The sequence below is a fragment of the Sminthopsis crassicaudata genome, chromosome 5, assembly GCF_048593235.1.
Source record: "Sminthopsis crassicaudata isolate SCR6 chromosome 5, ASM4859323v1, whole genome shotgun sequence".
In the NCBI taxonomy this organism is placed as follows: domain Eukaryota; kingdom Metazoa; phylum Chordata; class Mammalia; order Dasyuromorphia; family Dasyuridae; genus Sminthopsis; species Sminthopsis crassicaudata.
Genome location: NC_133621.1, coordinates 74755147 through 74772920, shown reverse-complemented (window position 1 = coordinate 74772920; position 17774 = coordinate 74755147). Strand labels below are relative to the sequence as shown.

General features: G+C 35.1%; 1 long non-coding RNA gene across 1 annotated transcript in view; it reads right to left on the bottom strand.

Annotated features, from left to right (window-relative positions):
* Nucleotides 1-7589: 7589 nt before the first annotated feature.
* The window catches only part of LOC141542617 (uncharacterized), a 46427-nt gene continuing 36242 nt past the window's right edge, over nucleotides 7590-17774 (bottom strand). The window contains exons 4-5 of the long non-coding RNA XR_012482218.1: nucleotides 12855-12957; nucleotides 7590-8006 (exon numbers count right to left, since the gene is read on the bottom strand). This is a non-coding gene — a long non-coding RNA (uncharacterized LOC141542617). The remainder of the gene's footprint in view (nucleotides 8007-12854; nucleotides 12958-17774) is intronic.

The following is a 17774-nucleotide window of genomic DNA, read 5'->3' as shown; positions in this document are numbered from 1 at the left end:
ATGAGATAAAGTGAAAAGTAAGGATGACATCCAAGTTGTTATTCTGGATTACTGGGAAAAAGGAGATGCCCTTGATGGTGACAGGGAAATTCAAAAGATGGGAAATTTTGTTTTTAATAAAACGATGAATTAGTTCTGGATATGTTGAGTTCATGATATCCACAGGACATAATATGTTTTCGGTGACTAGGATAACAGTGGTATAAGAAGAATTGAGAGAATTTAGAGAGAAACCTTGGGAGAAAGTATAATGAGCTCTCTTCTGGATACTTTGAATTTGAAATGTCTACTAGTTATCCACATGGAGATATTGTTGAGGCAGTTGATGATAAGGTCTTGGAGTCAACACTTTAGTGTGAAGGCTTTGGTTTTTATTTGTTTGCTTTTCAGATGAGATCAAGACACAGAATCAACAGGATGGAATACCATGAATTAGGGATACTTAGGAGAGGGAGAGAAGCAAAAAGATAGTCTGGAATACTGAGTGTTGATGGGAGTAGGTGTAATAAATTTTTAAATGGGAAGATTCTCTATTAGAATGCTTCTGGTACTTCAAAAAGATGCTGAAAGAAATGATGCAAAGTGCCTACTATATACCAGGTATTGTACTAAGCTCTTGGGATACAAAGACAGAAACAGGTCCTTCCCCCAAGAAGCTTGCATGCTACTGGTTGAGATACTAGGCAAATAAATATGTATAGAAACTATATATACTGTATTAAATTAGAGATAATCTCAGAGGCAAGGCATTAGCATTAAGGATGGTCATCGGCCAACATTCCTTAACTGTGAAGAGCAGTAGTTAATGGAAGCAGAAACTTGGGAAGACAAAAAGGAAGGTGGTAGAACAAAGCACAAAATTTTGTGAGGATTGGTAGTTCTTCCAGTGACAGAATCCAAAGACAGGCAGTGCACAGGTTCAAATAAACAGTAGGCAAATCACTTTAATCCCCAGTTTTCTTTGGTACAAAGAAATATGGTGGATAGACTATCCACACATGGAGTTTCACTTGATAATGAAATTATATGTCTGTACTGTTTTCTCTGTAATCGTGGAAATTGATATGACTGACAAGGAGCAAAAGCCTTAAAGTCTCTTTCTCTTGGTCTCTTCCTTGCGCTCTTCTCTTAGGTTGTTGCTGATCACTTTGTAGCCTTGGACAAGTCATTAAAGATAAATATCATAGAGCAGAGCTTGACCCATTTATACAATAATATTGAAAACAAAGTGGCTTGGCTAATTGCTGTTTGGAAATTGCTCTGGGATCCTTAGATGAAAGCCATCCTTGAAATGTAAAGACTCATTATGATAATTATGGCTATTTAAAATAAACAAGTGAACACTCTTTTCATGAAAGGTTAAAAACTATTATCAACTGAGTCATATCTTGGAGATAAAGTTCTACTCTTTCAAGGTTAAATGGGATTATTTATTGAAGCCCAACACCTGAATGCTCAGTGCTTTTATCTCAAAAGTATTTGCCAATTTCTAGCAGTTAAGACACGTTCTCTCTCTCTCTCTCTCTTTCTCTCTCTCTCTCTCTCTCTCTCTCTCTCTCTCTCTCTCTCTCTCTCTCTCTCTCTCTCTCTCTCACACACACACACACACACACACACACACACATACACACACACACATAATTACACATACATTTTTTAGAATGACCCACCAAAATTCACTAACAGCAGCATCCTAAGAGTTCTAGGGTAGTCACTAAAATGGGGTTAAGTTTTCTGGAGACAGCCAGGTAGCACAGTGCATAGAGTCCTGGCCCCAACCCTCAATACTAGAGTTGAAATGAGGTGTCAGACACTTACTAGCATGCTTGTCTAGTGGACAGAGAATGAGCCTTAATAGCAGGAAGACCTGTGCTCAAATTTTGCCTCCAATAATATTTTTGTGTGACCATAGGACCATAGATCCATAGGACCAAAGTGACCACTTTAGTTGCTCCAATTTTCTAAAACCATGAGTTATAGAAAAATTGGCTCTAAGCATCAGCACACTTTCCACACAGGCAATTTCCCATGGTAATGAAATCATATGTCTGTGTTAGTGTTCTCTCTGTAATTAAGAAATAAATATGATCAACATGTGGCAAAAGCCTTCAACTTTCTCTTTTCCCTTGGTCTGTTCCCCCTTTCTTATCTGATCTCTTGCTCTACTTTCATGTTTGATTCTTTCTAAATTTTTTATTACTAGTTTAGCGCTACCCGTATGTCCAAAGAGAACATCACTTGTCTGGGAACCTCACCAAAGATTTAAGTACTTAGGAAAACTTGCACATGTACAACACAATAAATGGCTTAGACTGTATTTCAACTTCAGTGGTTTTGTTTTTCCTGCTTTTTTGGTAATGGGTTGTAAATTTAAGGAGTCACATTGTAACTCATTATCAGTTTACAGGATCAGTGATTTGTTACTTGGGGGACTAAGGGGGGTTAATCTCAACAGGCATGCACATTGCCACCAATAAAGCAGTCATTCCAGCTTCCTGCTGTTATGTTCAATTCTATTCTTTTTTTTAAAACAAAACATCTGAAGACACAACTCGTATGTTCCCATATCATGACCTTTCCCCCTTCATCCCCTCTATCTTTTATATGTATTTTGGTTGTCAGGATGCCTTATACACTTTACTATTTTTTAAAAGTATGTTGAAAGATTTCAAGCCTGAAATTTGTGCAACTTCTGCTGTAACTGTTGTAGTAACAATAATACTGACATTTATATAGCGCTTGCAAAGTGTTTTAACCTTTGGGGGCAAACAAAAGAATAGAGCTTCTCAATCAGTAAATTCTGTTATCTTGGATGTGGGAGGAGGGGAATGGGAATTTCAGGAATGGCAGATTAAATTAGAATTTTGTTTACAGCATTTGGAGCCTGTTATGCATTGTTCAGTCCAACCAAGAAGGTCTGGTTTTAAGGAAGTTTGTGGTCAGCTCTCCTTTATCCATATCCACCTCAAGAGTGTTAGAGATTTTTCTTGTTGGGTGGATATATTTAGAGGAATTTTTCTTTTCTCCCAGTAGGGAATACTGGCCATTTTTAAAACTCTTCTGTCCTCTCTATGACAGCAGGAAAAGTCTGCTTCAGGGGGAAGTACATTGTAAACAATTATAGGAGGAAATCCTGTACACTCACATTCATGCAGATATCCACTTCATTCAATACAAAGCCAAGTTGAGCCCTCTTTTTGTGTTATTTAGTTGGCAAACCTTTCCCCCTATAATGGTTTGGTTTTGTTCTTAAATTCCCTGACTAGAGCAAAAAGAGGAGCCATTCTGAGTCTTAGTTCTATAGCAGAGATTTTTTGTTTTTGTTTTTCTAACCTGTTTATGTGTCAAAGAGTCATTTGGTGTTCTAGTGAAGCTTTTTCTCTGAATAATGTATATAAATACATAAAATGACACACAGAATTACAAAGGAAACGGACTAAGTTGAAATACCCTTTTTCACAGTATTAAAATATAAATTCACAGACCTTTGATTCAAGAACTACTCATCTAAAGAATTATAGGCATCTGAAGACTCATCTTCCTGAGTTCAAATCTGGCTTCAGACACCAGCTATATGACTCTGAGTGAAACTCTTAAATCCATTTGCCTCACTTCCCTCATCTGTAACATGAACTGAAAAGGAAATAGCAAAATAATAGAGTCTCTTTGCCAAGAAAACTCCAAATAGTGTCATGAAGAGATGGACATGGCTGAAACAACTATCGTTATTGTTGCTCACTGAAATGATTGAACAGCAACAATATAGTATCTACTATTTGTCAAGCACTGTGTTAAGAACAAATATTTTCTTAATTTGTATTCACAAAAAAAAAAAAAAAAAACCAAAAACAAAAACAAAAAACCCTGAAAAGAAGGTGCTATCATTACTTCCATTTGATAGTTGAGGAAATTATGGCAAACAAATGTTAAGTGGCTTGCACAATTTATTTCTTCCTGATTCTAGACCCACCACTCTAACTACTGCCACACTCAAGTACTTGACTAGAGGGGGTTTTGGAAGAATTTCCTTCAATCCCCTTTCTCCAGGCAAAACTAAATCAGTACTTAACAAAGGGTATGAAGAGTTAATGGCTTTTCTTACATAATTTCCACATGTTTCTTCAGAACACTTTAATCAATTCACAGTTTCTCCAGCAGTATTTTAGTAAATCTGTTTTTCCTACAACTTCTCCAACTTTTTATTTTTTCTATATAAACTCTATGTCCTTTCATGAAAGAAATGGCAAAAGTTGAGTTCCCTCTTTGAAGGTGTTACCTCTGATGTCTCATACCATCATTTTTTCCCCTTTGCTTTATTTTGCTTCATTTTGCTTTTGTGGTTATGTGAAACTTGGCATTTGGTCAGAGAAGTTATTTGTTTAAGGTTCCAATTACCCACACACAAACCCAGTTATGAGGACCCTCTCTTTATCCCCTGGGCAAATATACGTCAATGTCACATCTATCTTTCTCCACCTATAGTAAAACTCACTCCCCATTCCTTCTATATTTCCCTATGACTCTTCCCTTCACTCCATTTTAACCTTATTCTCTCCAGAACTCCAAGCTTGTGGAAAGAAAATTATCATGTTGACTTTTAATAATGAATAGGTGAGAATAAATCTCCTTCCCTCTAGTTCTTGCTTCCCCTTTCTATGTTCAAATAATTTCCTTATATATTATTACATATTTTAAAAATTGATTTCTTTAAATGGGGATTATAGATTTTTTTTGTACCTTCCCTTTTAATTATTCTCATTTTCCTTAAATTTTCAGCTCTTTAAATCCTTTTGTCCATTGTGGTCACTTTTTGTTCTTTATTTAGCCTTGATCAACCTTTAAACACTACAACAACAAAAGCAACAGCCTTGTCTTGACTTAAAAACATGAAAAAATTCCTCATTTACTCTTTTCTTGATAACTATTAGTCTCTTGTGTTTCTCATTTCTTTCAATATTTGCAAATCAAATGTTTTGCTAATCATTAATTTTATTTGTGAATGGCTCAGCTGATTCTAATTTTTAGTAAATGTTCATCATTTTTATCACACTGAATTTAAGTTCAACTTTTCAGGATATATTTGGTTTTTTGAGGTGTATCTCAATCACCTTGGTTTTTTGGAATATTTTATTTTCTCTTCTACTTTCTTATGCTATGGAAATGTCTTTGAATATATAACTTCACTTTTCTTCAACCTTCTTGGCTTCTTACAATATTTGTTCTTACTAATGTGCAGTTGTTTCTGTCAAGTTCAATTCTTTGTGACCCTATTTGGCAAAAATATTAGAGCGGCTTGCCCTTTCCTTCTTCAGCTCATTTTACAGAAGAGGAAACTGAGGCAAACAGTATTCAGTAACTTGTGCAAGATCACAGAGTTTATAAGTATCTGAGATAACACTTGAACTTGTGTCTTCCTGACTTTGGGCTCTATCCAATACACAGTCTAGCCCAACATTTGTTCACTCATAATAAAATTCTAAAATTGAAATAATGTTTTGGAGTTTTCAACTTGGACTTTTCTCTCTTGTCAATCAAATCATTTTATATTTGTCGTCTATTTTCAAAATTTTGGGGAATTTTTTAAGCCTTATTCGCTATATAGCATGGTAGTCGATATTTTAAATAAATTGTGTTTTTCTGGGAAATATTTTCCATATGTTTTTGATTATGTTCTTTTGAAGATCAGCTATTTTAATTTATATGAAATTTATGTATTGGTGCTTAGTTTTTTTTTTGTCTTTTGCTTTTCTTCTGACAAATTATCTTCCCATTCTATATTTTAGAATTCCAAATTCAACCCTCTCTTTTCTGCGATTTCTACAATTTTATAGATAATCTTGTTTTCTTCAGTATTATTTGTTGTCTACATTGTTGTTTATTTTACTTATAGTTTCTTTGAAAACTTTAATTGTTAACTGAATTTCTTCATGCAAAAGTTTTCTTTTTGTGTGTGTCATTTCAGAGTTCCCTAAGGTGGTCTAATATTGAGAGTTGCAAAGAGGGGGTAGTGGGAGTGACTTTGGTTTTCATCCTTTGTTTTATCCACATCTCAAAGTTCACATTACACAGAAAATATATAGCTAGAAATTCCAACACTGAAATAAGTGCCACAAAATGTACCCTACTTTTTATTTTTTTTACCCTACTTTTTAAAAGAAAAATCAAATAAACAAGTAGGATAAAACAATGAGGGAAAGAAATTCAAGAAAAAATTGAGAAACCATGTGGGGAGAGAACATGACAGACCTAGTCTGGAGATGAGATTTCCAGAAGTGTGAGGAATCAGTACACCATCTGGAATGTTTTTCTTTATTTAATTCATAAATAATTAGTTATTTAATTACTTTAATTAGTGCTACATATTAAGCTACATATTAATAGTTTCCAACTGTTTAACTTGTATGAGTATAATTGGTGCTTTTAACATTTTGGTATCTTGGGGAAAATTCATGATGACTCCCACCATAATTATGACTTTGTCTCACAATTAGTCTATCCAAAGGACAAAAACTGTCTTTTAGGCTTATTGCATATTGCTTCTTTATATATATTCTTTTAGTTTTTCTTGGCTTATCCTTATTCTGCCCTATACTGCCTTTAGGACTTGATGATGTCACCCATGTCTGAAATAGTTTCTTTATGCATTTTTCCTAATTGAAATCTTTTCCTTTCTTCAAAACCTAAATCAAATATTACTGTGTCTCCTGAAGCTTTGTGTAACCTACTGCTGTTACAGATTTTCCTCTTCCTAATTGAATTTGCTATGCTATTCCAGAATTCTCCTGTTCATTTATATAACATGTTACAATTATCAATGCATTTACATTACTCCTTTTCAAAATTGTAAGCTTTTTGAAGGCAGAATCTATATATCATTTCATCTTTACATATCCTTAGTTCCTTAAATATTGGATACTTTATCTAGTCAGGTAAGTAGTAAACATTTTATTAAGTGTTTATTAGCTGCCAGGCACTGTGCTTAGTAATGAAGATACAAATACAAGCAAAAAAGAAAAATGATCCTTGCCTTTAAGGAGCTTACATTTTAATGTGGTAAGGCAAAATATAAAAGGAAAGTGCAGAATGTAGGAAGATACCATGTATTCGTAGTGGATGTATGGTATCTAAGTCTGCAGAGTCAAAACCCACAGCCAGGAGGGAACTGAAATACAGCTAAGCTGGGCCCATGTCCAAAATGGAAACTTAGAAGGAACTCATCAATGAGAGAAGGGAGCTGGCAGAGTAAAGAATTATTTGGTGCTAAAGTAAGTTTCATGATGAGAAGATACCTTTGTGTAGTTTGGCCCTGTACAGAGTCAGAAGCATAGTTGAGAAGGACGGAATAAAACTAGTAGGTGCTGAAATAATTTGTCAAATTGAATTGAACAAACTACCATTATAGTATCTAATAACAAGGGCTATCATTCTTATTTAATTTGACCCCCACATTTATGTGTGTGTGCATATATATATATATATATATATGTGTGTGTGTGTATATATATATATATGTGTGTGTGTATATATATATATATGTGTGTGTGTGTATATGTAAATTCATAAATTAAATACATTTATCCTTCAGAGGGTTGTTGAAAAGACCTAATATATTTAAACATTTTAAGATTGTCATGAGTTTCTTTGCATATAAATCATCATTGTGAGAGTCTTTTTTCTGTGATTTTTTTGTGATTTTCTGTTGTAATACAGGAATCACTTGCCAGTAGCTGCTGGAGGTCTACCTCAGCGATGTAGAATGGATCTCTTCAATATGGTGATGATACAAGGAGACTGAGAGGCAAATGCATCGGTCTGACATCTCTCCTCTTCCCTCTTGCCAATTTATTTCATTCCCAATCCACAAGCAACACCTATGTCAGTAAAGGCTGCTTTGCAACTCCTTCAAGTGTTATGATTCCCAGCTGTGGAAGCTCTTGGAGAATTGACTTGCCTCTTCACTTAGGCATGGTCCTTAACAATTTTCCACCAATTTTGTAGCTGCATTTCTGAAAATTATATACATATTTAAAAGACAAGTAAAAGGTGAATAAATGCAAATATTATGTTTTCCCCCATCGTCTTCCATAGACTAGTAAATTAACTTTCCCTGTCATAATATAGATACACTATCTGCCGTACCTAATAATTGATTAGAGAATGCAGTCTCATAATTCAGGGGACTTAAGAAGGGCTGTTGCCCAGGGATAAGCCAGCTGTGGCTGTCAGCCCAGCAGTAAATTTTTCTAAAATATCTGTTTAAACAAAAAAAGCCCCCACTAACACCCAAATTATATTTGTGTTTGGATTTGTAAGGAGGCTCCTATAAACCAAGTTGGATGATTTAGGAACAACAAATATGATAGCTGATCTTTCTCTCCTGAATGAAGTTAGAAGCACAGAAATGTCAGAATTTCAGAATTGAAAGGAAAGTCAGATGCCATATAGACCAGAGTTGTCAAATGGGTGATGGTTGACCATGTATGACCACAATACTCCAGAGTGTGGCCCAAATCAGATTAAAATGTATTTGGAAAATATATAACAAAATAAATAAAATACAATAAATACACATATATATATATATATGTAAATATATATGTATATATAAATAAAAATACAATAAAAGAGAGGTAATTTTAAAAATAAGTCAATGTGCAATCAGAAATGTACAGAGTAATGGCCTTTGGTTCTATTCAAGTTTGGCCCCACTTAGATTACAATTTGTACTTTTAAAAGAATCTCTTCTTAAACTGAGATAAAAGGACATTCAAACTTTACCCTGCATTGCTATAAGACCTAGAAGAAGACTTTCAATGCTTTAGGGAGGTTGTTAAGAGAAGACTTTTAGGAAGATTGAGACAAGATCTAGATAGACCATAGAGCCACAGGCTTATTGCTAGTTGTGATCTACATTGACTGAAGGGGAGTACTTAAATGAAATCACAACTCTTTTGAAGTACTCATTTCTTTAGACACAAGCAACAGCAAAGTGATATAGTAGAAAGATTAGTGACCAAAAAGTTAAGAAACCTGGATTCTCATCTTGTATCTGCCAGCAAGGAGTTTTCTGACCTTAAATAAGTCTCTTCTTTGGTTTTTAGTTCTCTCATTTGTACATTGAGGGGCTTAGGTACTACAATCACCAATATTTGTAAAGTTTATAACTTCCTGAATATATACCCAAGATGTTTCCCCATGACCTCCAGAACCTTCTCTAGAGATTCTGGACAATTATGATTGTTTATGGATGCCCTAAGCAATCTTTCATAGTGTGAAATATTTCTTCTTACAACATCCAGAAATTCTAGTGCTTTTGTGCCATGGGCATAGTGATTAATTATAAGAACAACAACAGTATATTAACTAGCATTTATATAGCTCTTTAAGTTTGACAAAGTGTTTTACATAGCTTATTTTATTTGAGCTTCACTATACCCTTAGGAAGATAGCTGCAATTATTATCCTCATTTTAGAGATGAAAAAAATGAGGCAGATAGTAAAGTTATTTTTTCAGGGCATCACAGCTAATAAAATATCTAAGTCAGAATTTGAATTTGGGATTCTAAGTCTAGCAGGCTATCTGCTGCATCACTCAGTGACTTTACAAATATGGAGTGAGAAAACCAGTTCTATAACTAAAAAAAGCATTTTAGAGTCATGACTGGTAAAATGTGTTATAGTCTTTTCCCTAGTGATCCAGAATTTTTTTGTTTCACCCAATATGCAAAAAGTGCTATTGTTTCTTTCTTACTTTCCTACCTTTTTTTTATGAACTCATCTTTGCTTTTCTCCACATGTTCACCTTTAATTTATCGGTCAAAACTGGCTACAGGCATCACATTATCAAGGTTACTCACACTTTTTGTGATGATAAACTAGTTCTTTTATCTCTCTGGATCTTAATTTCTCATCAATAAAATGAGAGGTTTGAACTAGATGAATGCTTAGTTCACTAACAGTTCTAAATTCTTATATCATCCTTGAGAATGTGAGCATTTGCTTAAAAGTCACAGAGTTGGCAACAGGAGGTAAATTGTTTTGAAGTTAATTATCTTTAGGTAAATTGCCTTATTCCTAGTTTCAGTAGTCCTCTTTCAGAGCATAATATCCTTACAATATACACTCACTCAGCTGCAAAACTTCCTTAGTATTGTATGAACTATCAGGAAATAAAGTCAATCATTAAACAATTAAGCACCTGTCATATACCAGGTACTGTTAAATGCTGAGGACATAGGTGTACGAGGAAATAAAATTGTTCTCTGTCTTCAGGGAGCTCACAATCTGATATGAAAAGACAACAAGCAAAAGTTCACTGAAAAGGGGCTGGGAGGAAAGTACCTAGTGCTGGACTTGGTGGAATTCATTCCAAAAGAGCAATGGGAAATTAAGAGATTGCTGGCTTGAGAGGTTCCTTTAAATGAATGCTTTCAGAGGAGTTCTTTGTTCTACTCTCTACCCCAGCCTAGTCAAAGCAGCAGAAATTACTGAGAGTATTGATAAGGTGATGTTCACTTGGGCCATGATTGAATCCAGTGCAAAGGAATACACCATGACACTAATACATTGCTGGTAGAGTTGAGAACTGATTCAATCATTCTGGAGAAAAATTTGAAGCTATGACCAAAGAGCTATTAAACTGTGTATACCCTTTGATCCAGTAATTTCTCTACTGAGTCTGTATCCCAAAGAAATCATAAGAAAGGGAAAGGAACAACATGTGCAGAAATGTTTAGGCAGCCCTTTTTGTAGTGGCAAGGAACTGGAAACTGAGTTGACACCCAACAGTTTGGGGATGGCTAAATAAGTTATGGTATATGAATGTAATGGGATATTTATTGCTATAAGAAATGATGAATAGGATGATTTCAGAAAGGTCCAGAGAGACTTACATGAACTGATGCTAAGTGAAGAGAGTAGAACCAAGAGGACATTTTATATAGCAACAAAATTATGTAATGATCAATGTGATGATGGATGTGGCTCTTTTTCACGCTGAGGTGATTCAGGCCAGTTCCAATAGATTTGTGATAGAGATATTTGCATTCAGAAAGAGAACTGTGGGAACTGATTGTGGATCACAGTATTGTATTTTTACCTTTTTTGTTGATGTTTGCTTGCTTTTTTTCTTTTTCCTTTTTGATCTGATTTTTCTTGTGCAGCATGATAATTGTGGAAATGTTATAGAAGAATTTCACATGTTTAACATATATTGGATTAATTGCTGTCTAGGGGAGGGAGTGGGTAGAAGGGAGGGAGAAAAATTTGAAACACAAGGTTTCACAAGGGTGAATGTTGAAAATTATCCTTGTATATATTTTGAAAATAAAGACTTACAATTTAAAAAAATAACTGGAAAAATATTAAATTTTTGAAAAAATATTAAATGATTTTTTAAAAAAATGAATAATAGCAATGGAGAAAGGAAATTTTAAATAACATACATTATTTACTGAATACCTTAGGAGTGTTAGGCCAATGGTTATCAACTTCCTCTATTTTGCCCCAATTAATTTCAATTTAGTAACTTATTAACTGTGGGCAAGCTTCTAGATGGTATCAAACCTAGATATGGTCAATAAAAAGTCAAAATCCCTGCACCCAAAAAAACTTACATTCTAATGTCGGAGTGGTGGTGAAGGCGTAACATATAATTGGATAAAATATAAATACAAAGTAATTTGGGAAAAGGGCACTAAAACCTGGAAGAATCAGAAAAGGCCTCCTGATAAATCATCCTAAAATGGAGCTTTAAAGGGATTTCAGGTTCCAAAAGGCTTAGGTGAAGAGGGAAACCATTCAGGAATTAAATGGTCTATAAAAGCACAAAGGTGAGCCATAGAATATTGATTACAGGGCAAAACAAAGAATATGGTTAGACTTGAGTACTATAGAAGGAAGATATAAAAGATGGGAGAGAAATAATGGGTAATCAGTCTACAAAGAGGAAAAAAACCTGTAATAAGATTAAAATTCTGAAGAATAATAATAAAATTTATATATTACTTTAAGGTTTGTAAAATGTTTTACATATATTAAATCATTTGATCCTCATAAGGATCCAGTGAGTTAGATACTATTGTTATTATTTTCAATTTATAAATAATATTGTTCAGTTATTCATTAATTTCTGACTATTCATAGCTCTACAGACTTGTCCCTGGGGTTCTTGCCAAAGATATCAGAGTGGGCTGCCATTTCCTTCTCCCATATTTTCTCATTTTACAGATGAGGAACTGAGGCAAATAGGATTTAAGTGAATTGACCAGGTATATGAGTTCAGATACAAATTCAGTTTTTCCTCACTGCAGGCCCAGTGCTCTATCCATTGTACCATCTACTTGCCTCTTAGAGATAAGATGCCTCTTATAGATCAGAAAATAGAGGCTAGTAGAAGTTAAGTCCAGGGTCACACAGCAAGTAAGTTACAACACACAATTATAACTCAGTTCTTCCTGATTCCAGATCTAGTGCTATATTCATTGTGCTACTTAATGCAGTAAAGGATTTTAAGTGACAATTTATATTTTTCCCAGAGATAAAGAGAGCTATTTGAGTAGTAGCATGGATGACTAAATTTGTGTTTTAGGACGATCAAATAGGAGACTATATAAAAAATGAATTGGAGAATGAAGAGCCAATGTTCAGAAAGAAAAATTAGAACACATGAATGAGGGAAGATCCTAAACTCTTATGGTCATTGTGGGACTGGAGGAAAGGACACTGATATCAGAGATATCATATAGACAGAAGCAATAAGGCTTTGTAAACGGATTGAATATGTAGGTAAATGAGAGTAAAGAGTGGAGAACGGCTCCTCTAAATGAATCAAAGAATATTTATTAAGCACTTACTGTATATCAGCTACTGTCCTTGGCTCTGGAGATAAAAAACAAACAGTTCTTGACCCCAAGCTAACTTTCAATTGAGAGAAACAGCAAATACATCTCTAAGAATCTGCAAAATACATGTATACGTATAAGACAATGGAGGTGGTTAAGTTTGGATATTAAGAATGGTTTCATGTAAAAGGTGATGTTTGAACTAAAAACTTTGACAGAAATTAGGCATTCTAACACAGAGGTGAGAAGAAAGTATATTCTGGGCACAAGGGAAAATTAGGGCAAATGTATGAAGACAAGAAATAGAGTGTCCATAGTAAAGAAGAAAGATGGTTTGACTAGATGACAGAGTACATGAACAGATAACTAGAGGGAGTCAGGAAAATTTATCTTCTTGAGAACATATCTAACCTCAGACACTAACTAGCTGTGAGATTTGGCAAAGGCACTTCACCCTATTTGCCTCAGTTTTCTCTTCTGTAAAATGAACTGGAGAAGAAAATGGCAATTTACCACAGTATCTTTGCCAAGAAAACACTGAAATGAGTCATGAAGAGTTGGGCATTACAGAAATGACTCAGTAGCAAAAAAAAAAAGCAAATAAAATGGGAGTTATGTATAATATGAATAGAATATATAATCACACAAGGCAGGCAAGGCAGCTTAGCTGAAGCAGCAAGATATTCTGGAAGAGATACAGGATACAACATGTACTCGGAAAGTCAAACCACCATGACCTTGATCACTATCTCCCCTGAAACACTGATGGAGACTATCCAGGATATTGATCTTAAGAGCCTTAAGACTAGTAGTACCCTACCCTACACCTGCTTTCAACACAGACACCATAGCCACTTTGGGGAGAGACACTATTGTGGGATGGAAGTCACCTTTCTTATAGCCACCAGCAACACCTACTTCATAGGAGTCCTGGGAGTGCAATACCCCCTAGACCATCAATTCTGCTTCAAGCCCAGCCCTTATAGTCATCATCCAAGGAAGCAATTTCTGTGGAGCAGAGTCCATATGTCTCTACCAACTGTCAAACAACTGCCACAGGGCAGGTAATCCAACCTAGATAAATCTGCAAGGTACTTTGAGGGAGAGATAAGAGGCAGCATGAACAAGGAAAGTCAAACCACCACTATTACCTTGCTTATCATTTTCCCTAGGATGCTAATGGTGGCAGCCCAGGACCCCAGAGCCCAATAGCCTTGGGAATAGCAATGGCCCACAAACTACCAGACCTGCTTCCAGCCTCATCCTAGGAAATAACCCCTGTGGAAATGCAGCCTGGAAAATGACCTTGCAGTAGTGCTCTAATCACAAGAAATGCAGACATAGAAAGGAAAGTCCATGGTATTATCAGATAGTTTAGCATCAGAAACTGATTATGTCATTAAAGATGATATTAAAGTAGCATCATTAACATCTGTTTTACCTCTTCTCCCTAAGGACTTTGGGACTTTTCCATTTAACTTGAACCTATCTGTCAGTTAGGGAATGGTTGAACAAACTATGGTATATGATTGTGATGAAATATTATTGTGCTATAAAAATGAGGGGGATGTGGTTTCAGGAAATATGAATTGATGTCAAGTGAAGATATCAGAACCAGGAGAACACTGTACACAGTAATTGCAATATAGTAACAATAATTAAATGTAAAAGAGTTATACTGTATAATCTGATAATCCAAAAATTCTGAGGACTCAATGAAAAAAATGCCACCTACCTCTAGCGAGAAACTAATGAGTGAAAATTAAAACATTTTTTTTTCATTTTATTTTTCTTGCCTTTCTTTTGCAACATGGGCAATATAGACACATTTTTTATGACTTCACATATATAACTGATACATTGCTTGTTTTTTTTTCCCAGTAGGTAGGGTAGAGAGAGAATTTGGAACTCAAATATTTTTTGAAAATTTTAAAAATTAATACAAGTGATTGAATAAATGAACAAAACCATTTGAGTAGAAACTAAAACTTTCTAAAAGAGTTGTTTCTTGCATTAGAATGAGTTCCTTGAGAACAAAGACTGTCTTACTTTTCCATTTGTATCTCTGGTACTTAGCTCATGATTTAAAATCCTGGAATCCAGTTGTAAAGATCCTTAAATGCCAAACAAAGGAAAATGCTTTTGACTCTTGTAGTTAGAAGTCATTGGAGTTCATTAATTATTGCAGTTGTGTGATAAGAGCTATGCCTTAGGAAAAGGCAACAATGGGGAAGACAGATTGGGGAGAGACAAATGAACAAGACATAATTAACACACTATTACAAATGTCCAGGTGACAAGTGATGGGGACCTGGACAAGTTCCCTGAACAAGGGGATTGAGATGTATGGAGGAACAGCTGGAAGAGATTTTTGGAGGAAGAAAAGACTTTCTCATCTGACTTTTACATCACGTGTCTTCATCCCTGATGTTTTGGCCCAATTGGCTCTCATTATCTCTAACTGGTACCAGGACACGCTCATCTTCTGAAGTCAGGCCAGTACCCCAGCTTAGCTCTAAACTTTGCTTTTCTTTGCCAGTGGCTAGGAGATGAGTATAAAAAGAAGCCATCACCACTTCTGCCTAGTCAGCCAACATGGAGTCCTTGAAAAGTGCTCTTTTTCCTTCCCCTTCTCAGTTTTTTTTGGAATGTGATCTGGGTGACAGATTCCTAGTCTACAGAAATAAGAACTATTGAACTACAACTTATTCCTTAGACCTAGTTCTTAACAATAACCATCATTTTCTTTTGTTTTATTTCCTTTCCTTACTTCTATCCTCATTTGAAGGTACTGTACAGTCTTTTCTCTCTTATCTTTTCTATGCTCTGAGGAAGTAAAGTCCGACTGGGCTTATTTTGAGACATGATTCTTCTTTTCTACCTTCTTCTTCATGTCAAAAAGGCCCCATCTGACAATTCAATTGGTTTTTTTTATGTTTCTGGTTTTGCCTGACACCTTTGACATCATATACATTTTCCAGCACCTGCCTTAGGGATCATAGCTAAAAATTTTTCCTCCACTCCAGTTCCTTTCCTTCTTAGCAAATGATTATTTGTTACTTGGTAAGAAGGACTGTCTTCCATAAAATAGATCCCAGATTGAGAGGGTATGCCTGACAACACGAAGATATACTGTTTAGATCAATTCCAGTGTTTTCTTGTCTACTGTATTAAATAGATATGGCATTTATTGAGTGGTTTCTCTGTACTAGGTACTGTGCCAAGCTATCAGAAAAAACAAATAAAATCAAGTAGGCAGTGCATGCCTTCAAGGAGCTTATATCCTAATAAAAGAAACCACAAATTGCAGATGGAATGGAACAATAGAGGGGAGTACAGGGTCCAGGAAGGTAAAGGTCTAGCTCCAAGTGAAATAAGTTGAAAGTTCATCATTCAGAATCTAAGGTTGTTCTAGGGGAAGAACTGGTAGGTTCCAGTAGGGAAGAAGAGGAAATAATGATCATTTCTTTCCTCCTCTAATCACAACTATATATTTGCTTATCTTTCACACATAGCATCAGAGAATTTAATGAATGAGAGAATTGGTCTTAGAAATTATTTAAAACAATTTCCTTGTTTCATACAAGAAAAAGCTGCAGTTTATTCATTAGAATAGCTTGGTAGTGAGAATAAAGTTACAGATGTCAATCACAGTTGGTTTAATAAAAATAATTGTTTCCATTTGATCCATACAACAACCCTGGAAGGTAGATGCCATTGTCTTCACTTTACAAATGAGGAAACTGAGTAAAAATTTGAACTCAGATCTTCCTTACTCTAAGTCCAGTACTTTATATATTAGGCTAAAGAGATGTCCTTTATTTCACTCTGTTCCATGGTCATAGCCTCTACCCTTACCTCTAGCAATTTTACTTACAAATAAATATTGTTTGTCACAAATGGGAGTAAGCTAAAAATGTAGATGGGTCAATGGAAATAATTTAAAATATGTGGACTATGTAAAGTATCTGAATCTCGTGTACAAAGAGTTGGTTTATTGTTGTCCTTCATTCTTGAAGAAGATCAAACAAGACAAAGGGTTAAAATCAAGGTACAGTGCTTGACTATGGTTGATCAGAGCAGTAAAAGCTTAGAATGTTCTACCATAGGTTGGGCACAAATAGTCCACTTCTACATTTGAAGTAGAGATGTCTTTAAATTTATACATCTCATATTTTTTGAGTGACTGCAATTCTGCTTCCCTAATAGACCATGGCACTTTCTTTAATGCAGGCATGCTGTGCTTGGCAGTCCTTTGTGAGTGTTTTCCATGTCATGCAATCAATTCCAGAGTTCTCCAGAGAGATCTTGAGATTTTCCTTGTATTGCTTATTCTGACCTCCAAATGAGCATTTGCATTGTGTGAGTTTTGTGTTAATAATATTTTAGGTAAACATACATTTAAATTCAAACAATATAGCCAGCCCATAAAAGTTGTGTTCTCTGCAGCAGAGTTTTAATGCTTGGCAGTTTAGCTCAAGAAAGGATATTAATGTCCAATACCTTATCTTTCTAGGTCATTTTCACATCTTCCTAAGAAAATTCAAAAGAATTTGATTGAGTTTCCTGTTATGGTATTGGAATACTGTCCAGTTTCATAGGCATACAGCAATGAAGTCAGCACAAGGATTCTGTAGACCTTCAATTTGGTAGTCCATCTAATACCTCTCCTCTCCTACACTTTCACTTGGAGCTTCCCAAGCATTGGGATAGCTCTGGCAGTGTATATGTCAACCTCATCATCTATGTATATATCCCTGGAAAGTGTACTGCCAATAAAAATGAAATTATCCATAGCATTCAACATTTCTCCATTTGCTGTAACCAATGGTTTTATGGATGGATTATGTATTGCTGCCTGGTGGAGAACCTATATTTTCTTGTTGTTAATTGTTAGACAAAAATTAGAACAGGCAACAGAGAATCAATCCA